At 33.7% G+C, this 13498-nt stretch overlaps 1 protein-coding gene across 1 annotated transcript in view; it reads left to right on the top strand.

Moving 5' to 3' along the window:
- The first annotated feature begins 2038 nt into the window (after window positions 1-2038).
- Window positions 2039-13498, top strand: part of LOC119642613 — a 143149-nt gene continuing 131689 nt past the window's right edge. The window contains exon 1 of the mRNA XM_038041803.1: window positions 2039-2249. The gene's annotated coding sequence lies outside the window, so the exon portion shown is untranslated. The remainder of the gene's footprint in view (window positions 2250-13498) is intronic.

Raw genomic sequence — 13498 nt, 5'->3', positions numbered from 1 at the left:
AAAGTACGCATTTATCGGTTTTTAAGCAATTGTAGAGTACTCATGGATTGATTCAACTGGTTTTTGAATGATTAGGAATTTTTTCATGTTTCAATCTTTCGCGGCTTTTAAAATGTTAATTACATGTTTAAAGCTCATATCCTAGGTTCTTTAAGGTATCTTAAGCACTTATGTATGAATTTTCTGTCTTTTAGTATACCTAGAATAGTAACCATTAGTTGAGAAAGCAATAAGGCTTATGTAAAACTATTGCAACACCAGCTGCTACCAAAGACAACAAAATACATAGATGTTCCAACATTTGAGACCAGGATATTCTTGGGGACTCCTAGCGTATCTGTTAACTGTACCAGTGTTAATTCGCAGCCGTTTTTCAGTTTGCTCTTTCAAACGTTTGCAGAGTAGAAAGTTGGAAGAAGTTATCGAGGCTGGAAGGATCAAATTTTTCATATTTACTTTACAAAACACTCTGCTCCTTGGGTACAAATATGAAAATAATCGGACATACCCGCAAAAAGTTACAAGTATTTAATTTTTCAATTTTTGAGGGTTTATGCTTATTTATCATAAAGCAAACAAGACAGAATGTTTAAAACTATTTTTTATTGTATCTGATGTAGAAACGGATTAATTATAAAATAGATGTAGTGGGCATCGCCACTAATTTTTCTTAATAATACCAGTGATATGGGAGAACTTGGAGTTCTAATCCTGCAAAACAGACTATAAGACTATAATGGAGTAAGATCCCTGTTTCCTACACAAGCATAATTATACAAAATATGTCAAAACGTTTAAACGACGTTATTAAGCAAAAACGATACCTCCGCCAAATATTAATCTTTAATAATACGCTGATTTTTTTCCTCGCATCCTTCCTTATATGAAAAAACACTAATATTAGTAACGCTATGTTTTTAAAGTTGTCGAAGCTATTTAATTTTTTTATCTTCTGGAACAACATTTTTCTTTTTTTTTTATATTCTAATATATATTTTCTAGTAGTACAAAACAGTAATATATAATTTTCATTTTTGCGTTTACTTTTTGTCGAGCGAATAAATTTAGTATCAATAAAACTTACTGTATATTCGTTGCAAAAAGACGTGCTGTTTGCTCTTTTATTGTACATTACCTTTATATGCCTACCTTAGTCCATATTCAATTGAAATGTTTATAGAAGTATATGCTTCTAGTTTGCAAAGATTTGAAAGAACGCGACGTCATATTAAGAAACTATTAACACAATCTGTGTACGTACAAACAATTAGAATTAAAGCGCAATCGATCAAATAGCTGCTAATTAACAGCTTCACTGTTATTATTAATAACGGATACATAAAATGTACCCAAAAATTTCCCAATCTCAATTTTGAAAAAAGCGTTGAAACAAAATATTCGAATATCTATGTATATCGTCGTGTCTGCTATTACCTAATCTCGACTGACTTATTGTATAACAGCCATAAAATGACTGGGAGAACGTTTTAACCGTACGTGTTGTCTCTTACTAATCAAACGCAACATTCTAACCACATCGAAAACCAAAAAATTGGCAAACGGATATACACATTTCTTAAATTTGCATAGCAGCATCATTGACAACAATACACCTAGATTTATGCAAAAACTGTTCGTTTTGAAAAAAAACAAAAGAGTGGAAACGCTAACAACTTATGAAAATGAATAATTATACATTTGCTCGTTGAATGAAATAGTTCTGTACAATGGTTGAAATTGAATTATTAAATTTGGCAAGAAAGTTAAAATGTACTTTCTGAGAGTTTAAGAGAACGATGGTCTTTCTTTTTTTAATATAATTTGTTTTTAAATTTTTTTATTTGACATAAGTAAATTTTCGCCACCCCAGAACCTTTTAATAAAACCAAGAGAAAAGAATATGCGCATTAATCAAATGAAGAAATGCAAGCCCTCCATATTTTTCTCGCAATTATATAGAAAGAGAGAGAAAAAGTACGCTTGGCATTACCTCCACCGTATTGGGGATATTTTACACAAAGTTATTCATGGCGCCTTCAGTCGAACGGGTTCAGTGGATACGTTGGCAGCACGAATTCGGATTAGTTTCGAAGAACGCGTCTATTAAAAGATGCTCGCAAGGAATGAGAATGTGTTTTAAAACTAACACACGGTTTGTGCGTAATTGTCCCTTATTTAAATAATTGCATTATTTATAAAACAAAACCACAGACGAGGTTTTCAAGAAAATAAACTCCAATAATTAAAAAGTAGGTAATACCTTCCCGACTATTATGTTTTTATCCTGAAATATTGTGAAAAGTAGGCGATTGTTTAAGAGTGCCTGTGCCTGTGCTCAAGTACAAAGTATACGAGATATGTAGATATTCCATTTCTCTTTTTTCTCGTGGCGCAAAACGAAAATTTCATTATTTTAAAAACACAAAATTGCGCATGAAACATTTATTGGATGAAGTTTCTTAAAAGACGCAATGCCAAATATTGATAAGTGACAGAAAATCGAAACATAAACGTGAACAACGTTGGAAAAACGTTCGAAAAACAAGAAAAAAATAAGTTCATGTTATTTAACGGTTCATCTTGTCGAGCGTTAAAACCGTTAACTAGTGTTGATAGTGGGTTGACATGCGATGTTTATGTATACATATATAGAAAATATAATAATATATAATATAATAACATAGTAAATATCATAAATATAAAAAGCAGTATGTATGGAGATGTAAAACAAATGCCTTCAAAGTTATATTACGAATTTTGTACTTTCTTTCTTCTTTTTGGTGACTTAATTACGCAAAATTTATTAACCTAAAAAAGCTAAAGCATATTATTACTTGCATTTAGTCTATCGTTCCACAAATACATGTGCACATAAAGGAATATCTTACACACAAACGCTATATAAAAAAAAATTGTAATTATATCGTGAGTCGAAAATAAAATTTGTAACGCCACGAGCTACTTGTCACTAAAAATTGTTTGGGTAATAATGCTGCTATGAGTGCTATCAAAGATTGCTACTTATATATGGGAAACAATTTGTAATGTTTCAGTATGTACACTCAACTCTGTGGCACCGAGTGATTTGATATCGTATCGTTCCGTCTACCGCAGTATATTCAATTTTTTTGTACAATTTTTAGGAACAATTGTTTTAGTTCAGAACAGTGCATACCTACGCAAAAAACTCTTGTTCTATAACATGCCAAACACGAAGAATATTCCTGCAAATATAATAAGTTTTTCGTATGGTTTTCTCTGCGAAGAATTCATTATACTCGAAAGGCGAAGCGGGCGTACTTCTTAGGCGGAGAAAGCGTTTTAAGCGTTTTAAGCGTTTCAATATTATTTTATTGACTTAACAGAATATTTGCACATTTTATGATACGTTGTATGTAATGTTCATTGCTTAAATGAAATTTTTTCCTTGGAAATTTACTTCTTTGTTACGTTTGTTTAGGAGTTATTTTTGTTTATTTCGAAACTATTACAAGCAATAATAGGTTAGTGTAGCATCATCAAAACAATGGTTCAATGGATATGAGTCTGGGAGCGACCGAAAGTTGTCAGTGCTTCTGGCACGAAATTAAAAAATTTGGAATGGAGTTTTTGGTGTTGATTATTAATACCATCGAATTACAAATCTTTTGTTACTTTCGGTGCAATTTTGGAAATAATTTGAAACTAAAGTTAAGTCGGCTGAATAGCGGTTTTAAAATGACTTTATGTGTTGTGATGGGTGTAAACCTTATTTATCTTTTTTGCGATAAAAGCGAACGAAAAAGCACACAGTAAATGTACAAAAGAAAATTCTTTCTTTCTTTTCTTTATGGAAATAGATGTACAATGACAGTTTTAGTTTTCGTGATTAGATGAATGATAATTAATTCGAAGACCGTTGACGAAAATTGTAACATATGCGAACATTTTCAGTTCAGTAATGGACGTAACGTTAGTTGGTCTCAAATACCATAAGTAGGAGTTAAATATAGGAAATAAATGTATGATTTGGTGAAAGCATATAATAATAATCACAAAATTTCAATATTCTGCTCTTTCTTACGCAGCAGCTTCAATAGTGCGCGGTTAGGAGAATTTAGTCAAGAATATTTGTGATGCCCTAGGGATAGTGTGAAAACTTTCCATATTTAAAGGAATGAAAAATCCGCTCTAAAATTATTTCTCTCAATTTCAGAAAGCACTCAACGAATTAAAAAAAATAACTTTTTTGGCACAACTAAAAATAATATTACAGTAGTGAACATTAATGAGATAAAATATTAAGTTTTTATACTCATAAACACTTATTAAAAAGCAAACGTAAGCAGAAATAAATCCTCAAAACTTTTAATAGCTCGTTTTTTACGTTGCCGGGAAATGTAAACAGAAAATTTAATTATTGAATTTAGTACATATATTAGATTAATAAAAACTGCGCACATACTTTAGTCAAAACTGGTAACGGAACGTTGGTGGGAAAACGTTTTATTTAATAAAGGAATCGATTATTAAAAAGATGTCACAAAAAAGTGACATTGATACTACTGAATTTTTCATCTTGGAACGAATATGATGACGAAGAAAAAACGCAAAAAATTTCATTGCGAATAACACATGTGGAGAAATAAGTTATGCAGAAAATTTTCCCTGAATTTTATTTTCAATTATTTACATTTTCTTATTGAGGACTAGAATTATATACTGAAACGACATCAGAATTTATACAATCGAAGCAGATCAACTGCCGGATTTTTGCTGAGTCCGTTGTACCCAGTGTCGACTTGAATTCACGACAAATAAGTACGATATTACCACTTACCTACGTATGCGTTTGTATTTCATTGCTAGGTTAAATGAAAAAGATGGAACACGATTATTTTATTCTTAAATAAATCCAAAGTGTAGTCTTAAGTCCACCTTTTCTACATCTTAATCAATTTAAATTAAGTTAAGGGCATTGTAGCCGAACAAGGTTGACAAGGCTTGCTCCACTTCGCCTAACACAGTCATGCGCTCATTTCCTCAGTAATACGCCAAAAATCATACATTATTTTTATGTAAATCCATAATTTTCATGAAAGATACTCAAAACGTAAATTAACGTGTTCAAGATTTAGCATACTTAGCTCTCTTGATTTCATGGATTTCAGATTCTTCCGCCATAAGAAACTACAAATTTGACTTTGTCGCAGTAGGAGGCTTGCTTTCATGAGAGCTTTGTTTACGCTACATTATCACTGTGAATCAGTTTTCATTAACAATATTAAAAATTAACATGTGATAGTTTAGTTCCCATGAGAATCCTTGTATGCAAAGATGTCCAATAATATGTTTTAAGGTTTCATCGTAAAATATCCGAAATTAAAAATTTTTGGCAGATAAAAGCTTATTTTACGTTAGAACCTCAATACATCAAACTATTATTATGAACGAATTTTTACTAAGGGACATTTAAAATTATACCATTTTACCATAAAAACATTAAGCTTTGGCAGGAACAGTTATACGGCAGGGAGTACAAAAAATTTCCCCATATGAATTAAATTTTTGACATCAATTTAGAGTCTCGAAATTTTTATACAATGAAATCAGGCTTTATAAAGGGAATGGTGGAAAAAATTGTCCGATCGGAGCCCTTCCGAATATCGTTGAGCCAAAATGCGTTTGTATAATACAGTTCATTAAGTTATTCCAAAACTTGCGAAGTGTATTGTAATAATAATAATTATAATAATAGTAATAATACCCAACAGTATTCCGCGTTTTCAAGAATTTATATCGAATAAATTGAAAGCAACATGTGTCTTGTGTGGAGTACCTTTAGTTTTGTTTTCTGTCAATCCTGGTTTTAGCCGATCGATTCAAAATATTGTAACAGTGTTAGCTGTATTTACTTTTCCATAACTTTATAAGGTGCGTTTTGAATATTATGCGAAGAGAAACGATTTTGCACTCTTTGAGATCTTTTAAGACAAGAATCCCAATGTCAGATCTTTGTGATGTTCGTTACCGGAATAGACATTTTTAAAATATTCTCTTATTTTGTTTGCAAAATCGGATTGGTCCAATTGTTGTGAAACTTAGCGTGGTGATCTTTCCAGTCAGTTTAACGTTTCGGCCGCATACCATTTCGGCTGGGGTGACTGAAATGTCCTCCTTATATACCGATGTCACAGCTAATGGAAGGGTAGTAGTTTCACCAACCCATTTATAGAGTTCTCTAGCTAAAATTGCGGCTTGAAGTTGCCTGTGGAATCACTCAACAATGCCATCTGACTGGGGATGGTAAGATGAGATAGTGTTCACCTGACACCCAAATATTTAACAAACTCAGTAAAAAGTTTTGAAGTAAAATCTGTACCATGATCGCTGGCAATTTATAAAGCTTCATCGATACGCGTGATATAATTTGTGCGGAAGTCTGAAGCGACAGCTTAAATCGATAAGCGCATATGCTTTGAGCCAGCGAGTGAAGCCATCACTTACCGTAAGCTCTTGATTTTTAGACGTCGATAGCTAATTACATCTAAATAGAAGCCGATAGCCTTAGATGCTAGTGCTTTTAAGAGTTTAGTCTTAGAATTTATTTCTGTGGCGAAATTAATAATAATAATAATAATAATACATCTAAATAGATATTCACAAATCTGCCCTTAGGTACATAAATTTTTCCACTGGCGATTTGTGAGTTTATATACTGTAGATTTTTGACATTGAATATATAGTATGAAGTCGCCTGCGCTGACAAACATAAGAACACCTTTGATGGGAAAGTAATTTGTGAAGAGTAACATTTTCGACTTGTGCTATTGCATTGAAGGACAAACTGGTCAAAGAATCTTTATATCTACAAGTAAGCCGTATTTAATTAGAAAAGCGTCGCCTGCTATTGCTTCGCAATTAAAAATACAAGAGGAAACTCTCGTCGAGAAATTAATATTTAGGAGTTTTTTACTATATGTGTTAATTGTAGAGCCATTGGTTGCCGTTAATATAAAATTGGACATTTTTTCGTAATTCTGGAATTTTGCATAATGATGATGATGGTAGATCAATTTAGAAAATGATTCTGCATCGATCATTATAACAAAAGGTGGGCCTATCTTAAGCCCTTCTGGGTGTTACACACGTCAGCACTAACTTAACATATCCTGCCTGCATGTCCTGGTGCGTGCTATAGAAAAATGTAAATATATACATAAATATCGGTACAAATAACAGACTTTATGTTCTGCCTTCTCGTAGGTATTTCCGGCCCTTTTATGTTCCGTTGTGCGTTTGTGACCTATCGGGATTTTCTGTCTCACTTTCCCGTTTTGCTTGTTGTGTCTTAGTTAGGAATAGGAGCTCTCTTCTTGTATTAACGTTTGGCAACTCTGCGCGTGTCTTGTAGTCGCGTTTTATTCTATCAACAAATATTAAAATATTTTTTAGTTGAATTTCTTAACTTTTTGCTTTATTCGTGTTTAAATTTAAAAAAATTCTCTAAAAGAATAAAGTGTGAATTTATTGTATATGAATTTATTAACCATTTATGTGAAAAAATCATTTTGGTTTATTGTAAACAACAATTGAACTCTTGGTAAAAAGTCTCTCTTTTTGCCTTTTAATCTGTGTTTACAGTTTCCGTTAGTTTTCGCTCTATATTTACAGTGGGCAGGGAAGTGAGAAATTTGCTTTAATTTTCCTGAAAATTTGTGCCGTCGAAAAATTATTTTTTTTTTTTGTTTTTCTTTTTCGTTTTTTTTCCTTCATAAGCTACTTATTTTGTTTTCAATGGACATGGATTGTTTATTTACTCCATGTCGTGCGAAAACTGGCCCTGAATCTGAACGATTCATTTCTTGCTGGTTGTGTGATCGTTTCGGACATGCAAAGTGTGCTGGTATTACCGGCCGTGCTGCTGATGCAGTCCTTGACCCTTCTAAAGGTTTACGATGGTCATGTCCTGACTGTAGAAAGCGGGACATTGATTTCTACAAGCTCTTCACGGAGACGAGAAATTGTTTCTCAGATTTGAGCAAAAATCTCGGCTCTGTGTGGGAGAAGTTTGAATTAATCAAGACTAGGTTTGATGAATGTCGGTATATTTCGCAGTCATCTTCCTCACCAGCTAACGTAGTCTCAACGCGTAGCGTAGCGTGTGGTTCGTCACCTCCTAAGTCGGTTTCGTTGGTGCAAGTTAGCGATTCCCTAAAGGCTACAAATAATGTTAGTGTTTCTGCTACGGCTGAGTCGGTCTTCACTGAAACATGGCTGAAGCCAGTTCTACATTCGTCGGAACTTTTCCATAATTCGTTTCAAGTTTTCAGAAACGATCGTTTGTATCGCAATGGTGGTGGTGTTTTAATTGCTATTTCTACGGCACTCCCCACCTATTCGTTTGAATTTCCAACTACTCCCGATGTTGAATTTATCGCCATTCGAGTGAAATTTCCTAACAAACACTTATATTTGACCTGCTCCTATATTCCCCCAAATTCGGATATCTCTGTATATAAGAAACAGGCCGCCCTCATTTGTGAAGTGGCCAAGCAATCTAAACCTACCGATATAGTCCTTGCGTTGGGTGACTTCAACTTGCCTCAAGTCAATTGGTTTTACAGTGATTGTTCTGGCTGTTTGATTCCTTCCTCAACATCTGATAAAGCCGTTGTGTTCTTCAATGAATTATTTGATAATAATTTAGTTCAATACAATGGTACCCCTAATTGTAATGGGAGATTTCTTGATCTCTGCTTTGCAAATTTTCCTGAGGTTTGCGTTAATCGTTGTTTTCCGTTTAGTTTACCTGAGGATCCATATCATCCAGCATTGGGTGTTTCCTTTCATTACAAGTATGTTGGTTTGTTGAACCTCTATAACGTTCCAAATTCAAATTTTTCATATCAACGTTATGATTTCCATAAAATCAATGTTTCCATACTAAAATCACATCTTTCTCATTTTGTGCTCGATTTCTCTGAGGGAAGCATTGATAGCTTACTGTCGTCGTTCTACAATGTATTAAATCAAGCTATTTCTGCATCCGTTCCGATCAAGCAGTCCCGTCCTCGAAGTAAGGATCCCCCGTGGTTTAATAAGACAATTAAATACTACAAGAATAGGAAAAACAAGTTGTTCAAAAAATTTTCGAAAAGTGGTTCTTCTTTCGACTATTTCGCTTACTCTGTTGCAAGGCATAAATTTAATTCCCTCAACCGCCAATACTACTGCAGATACCTTCAGTTTGTTAAATCCTCCTTGTTTTCTAACCCTAAATACTTTTTTAAGTTCGTTAATTCCAAAAGAAAAATCTCCATAAATCCGTCGTTTGTGTCTTTTAATGGCTCCGAGTCCTCGGATGATTTTGAATCCTCAAATCTCTTTGCGGAATACTTCCGACAGAACTTTTCAACTGCCAATTTTGATTTATCGGAAAATTATCCATATTCGATTTCTAATTCGGTTTCAATTCCTAACTTTGTTATATCGGAAAATGACGTTTTTGAAGGATTGAACTCTCTGAAATATAATTGTTCGCCTGGACCCGATGGGATCCCCTCATGTGTACTTATATCTTGTGCTGGCGAGCTTTGTGATGTTATCTCAAAGATTTTTAATAAGTCTTTGAATTTAGGTGTTTTCCCTTTGTGTTGGAAGACTTCTTTCCTTATTCCTATTCACAAAAGTGGTAGTAGGCAACTTGTAGAGAACTACAGAGGCATCGCCAAGTTGAGTGTCTTACCTAAACTGTTCGAGCGAATTGTGGCTCAGCATATAGCCTTTTCCATGAAATCGTATATTTCTCCTTTCCACCATGGTTTTCGAAAGGGAACATCTACGGTGACCAATCTGTTGGAGTTTACTTCTCATGTTTTCAAGGCTTTTTCTAGTGGTTCTCGCACTGATGTCATTTACACCGACTTTAGCAAGGCGTTTGATATGGTTAATCATAGACTTCTTAGATTTAAAATCCAGACCTCTGGCTTTCCTCTCTTCTTAGTTGAATGGTTAAGCTCTTATCTGTATGGTAGATCATTCAGGGTTTTGTTTAACCTCATTACCTCGGATGAATTTCCCGTGACGTCTGGCGTACCTCAAGGTAGCCACTTGGGACCTATTTTATTTAATCTATACATCAATGATTTGCCCTCCGTGATTAAATTCAGTAAGATTTTAATGTATGCTGATGATGTGAAACTGTTTACTTCTTTTTCCGTAGAATCGCAATCACATCATCTTCAAAGTGATTTGAACAATTTGGTTGCATGGTGCTCCCTCAATCTTCTGAAGCTAAATCTAAATAAATGTAAGAAGCTTTCTTTCTTAAGAAGGAAGTCGTTTAGTACCCAATACTTCATTGATTCGCACAGGTTGAAGACGTCGATTCGTTCATTGATTTAGGCGTTCTATTCGATTATAGGTTACGTTTCAATTTGCATATTGAGTCCTCGTTAAGCAAAGCTAGGTCCGCTCTTGGTTTTATAAAGAGGTGGTCCAAAGAGCTTGATGATCCTTACATTACTAAAAGGCTTTACACGTGTTTGGTTAGACCTATTCTTGAGTATGCCTCTGTTGTGTGGTCTCCTTCATATAGATGCTACGTAGGTTCAATTGAATCTATACAAAAGCAACTCTTGCTGTTTGCCCTTAGGAATTTGGGTTGGGACCCGATTTCCCCTCTTCCACCCTATGAAAATAGGTTGCTTCTGTTATCCTTACCGTCACTCGAGAAACGTAGATTTGTTCTTGGGGTTTCCTTCCTAATCAAATTAATAAATGGTGCAATTGATTCGCCCGCATTACTTCGTGAGATTTGCTTTAATGTCCCTAACCGCTTCTCTAGGCACTTTATGTTGATAAAGCTTAGTCAATGCAAATATAACTTTGAACTGTTTAACCCGCTCAGAGTTGTTTGCAAGAACCTAAATGATGTCTATCATCTATTCTCATTAACGGACTCTTTAAAGTCCATTAAAGCAATTTTGCTCAACAAGCGCGATTTACCTATGTCGTACTTAAACTGATTTAACCTTAGATTTTGTCATTATGAGTCGAAAATTAATTTGTTGTTAACAATTATCGGTTGCCAAGCTTATGCATGTATGCGATGGCTTAGGGGTTCACTTGCAATTTGGTCCTGTATCGGTTGTGGGTGTGGCTCTATGCTAATTGTGTACATGCTTTTTTTTTTCCTCCTTATTTGTTTTATTGTACTTATACTAAGTTTTATTATTAAATTATTTTAAGATTTACTTAAGAGTCAATTGAACTCGACTGCTATTTTGTTTTAGTTGAGTTTCTTGTATAAGTGGAATAAATAAATAAATAAAAAAAAAAAAAAAATGAAGTCAGTTTTGTTCTTTGGAGCTGTGTTTAACAAGAAATATATCTCTAAATATTTTACGGATGATAGTAAAATTAAGATACCTTCAATCGTGAATGAAATGAATGAGCGTAAATGTCAGTATAAATCATCAAATTTTCCTTCATTTGAAACACTCACTATTGCAAAAACAATTGGGTGTATTTCGTATAGTAAGTGTGAAGAGGGAGACGGCTCACTCAAAAACTCGCTTTTATTAACTGAAAATTCTTGTGACTTGAAAATACGCCAGCAATTTCTTTATTTTTCAACAGTAATTAGCGAAAAGCTATATGGAATGTATCCAAGAGTTTACGTATACACTTATTTTGGTAATTTTTCTTCTAAACGTCGTAAATATGTGACGTTGTTATCTCTTTTATGAAGATGTGCGTTATGTACTTAGAACGATGTAAGATTTGATTAGCGCACCTCTCTCTCTAGCCTCTTTAAACAAAGACAGGGATTTGGAACAATTTATTTTCACTGAATGGTCACCTTGCGGGTGTGAATTTAGGCCGAAATGGGCCAAAAGAGAATTGCTTATATTTGTAATTTATAACAGACAAAAATCAAAAATTCTACAAAAATATTTCTCTGATATCAGCGCATACCGCCCGATTACCCTTAATCAAAAACATGTTCTGCAACGTTCGTGGTGGTTCTTAATTTTAAACCACAATTTTTCAAATGTAATTTTGGCTTAAGTGGCTCTGATGTAAGCATAGTTAGGGAAACTGAATCTTTACCTGGTGAAAAGGTCGAATTTATAATATTTTATTGTGAAAATTAGCTCATAATAGCTAATTAATAAAGAAATCTACCTTACGGAATTTGGACGTAGGTCTATTTTTGGGATACCACCGCATATAAAGAAGTCTTAGGTGACAAAAAAAGTCTGTTTGTTAATTTCTTTGTGACGAAAACTCGTTTATGATAGTAATTAAAAAAAAAAAATTGAGTCGACCAAATTGGAACCGCATGGATATATCTCATACTTGCTCCATATAAAATGTCTCCTAGGTAAAAGCGTTAATTTTTAATATTTTATGATAAAAATTAATTCATTGTAGCGTTTCACCAAAGAATTAACGGTAGTGAATTTGAATCACATAAGTCTGTTTTTCGGACCCCAGCATATATACAGGTGCTGGCACGAAACGCAATCTCTTGTAAGGAGAAAAAATGTAAACTTCCAATATGCAGGCTTTCACGACAATTAAGGCTTTGCGTGAAAATATTGCGTCATTTTTGGAGAATTATTATCAAACGAGTGAATAAGTAGTAGTAGTCGGCGTTGTCCGACTATAATGTTTTTGTTTTAAATTCAAATTCACCCTATAATAATAACAGTCAGCTGACATGAGATAAGCGTGTAATTGTGAGTTGATTTTGCCATTTATCTACTTTTGACGTTCTCGGACATTAAAAGCCACAACTCATTTTTACTGCTTTTTAAAATAATACAAAGACATCATATTGTTTGCATTTTATTTCAAACTTGTTATTTAGACCTTCAAATGTAGAACGCTCTCTAAAGTTAAAACAATTCGCGCGATTGTATATTGGCACAACCATTAACCGATCCTCAATGTATACTAAACATATTTTTATGCTACAAAGCAAATATGTGGTCGATAAAATATATGCTGGCCTACGACTACCTCAGCGTTTTAGAGATTCGCTTGTCTAGCCTAAATGAAGAATGCATGCTTCAAACAATGATTCGTAAACAACTAGACTGAGATGATTTTCTTCATGTATATCAAGGCATTTTATTTGTTAAATAATTTATGATTAGTAGATATGCATCGCCACATATATTTATTTATTTATTTATTTTTTTTTTTTTTTTGGGTAGCTCCTAATCTGCTCTTTACTGAGCTGCCATGATTACTTCGTTAAACATGTGAAGTACTATTGTGTTCAAATAATAATTCGGAATTTTTCTTCCCTTTTGTTATGCTAATGGTACTATTGTAGTAGACATTCAGCGATTTAACTTAGAGCATCGGTTGAAATTGTAGCAAGTGGTTGTCGATGAATTTCTAGTTTATTAAACAACGGGTTTACAGACGATAGAAAAACGGTTGAAGAAGTACCTCACGCGGAAACACAGTTTAACTGTTGATCAAAAGGCTAGGTAAAAAA

The sequence above is a fragment of the Glossina fuscipes genome, unplaced genomic scaffold, assembly GCF_014805625.2.
Source record: "Glossina fuscipes isolate IAEA_lab_2018 unplaced genomic scaffold, Yale_Gfus_2 237, whole genome shotgun sequence".
Lineage (NCBI taxonomy): Eukaryota > Metazoa > Arthropoda > Insecta > Diptera > Glossinidae > Glossina > Glossina fuscipes.
The sequence above is the reverse complement of the archived record's forward strand: the minus strand, read 5'-3'. Positions and strand labels throughout refer to the sequence as shown.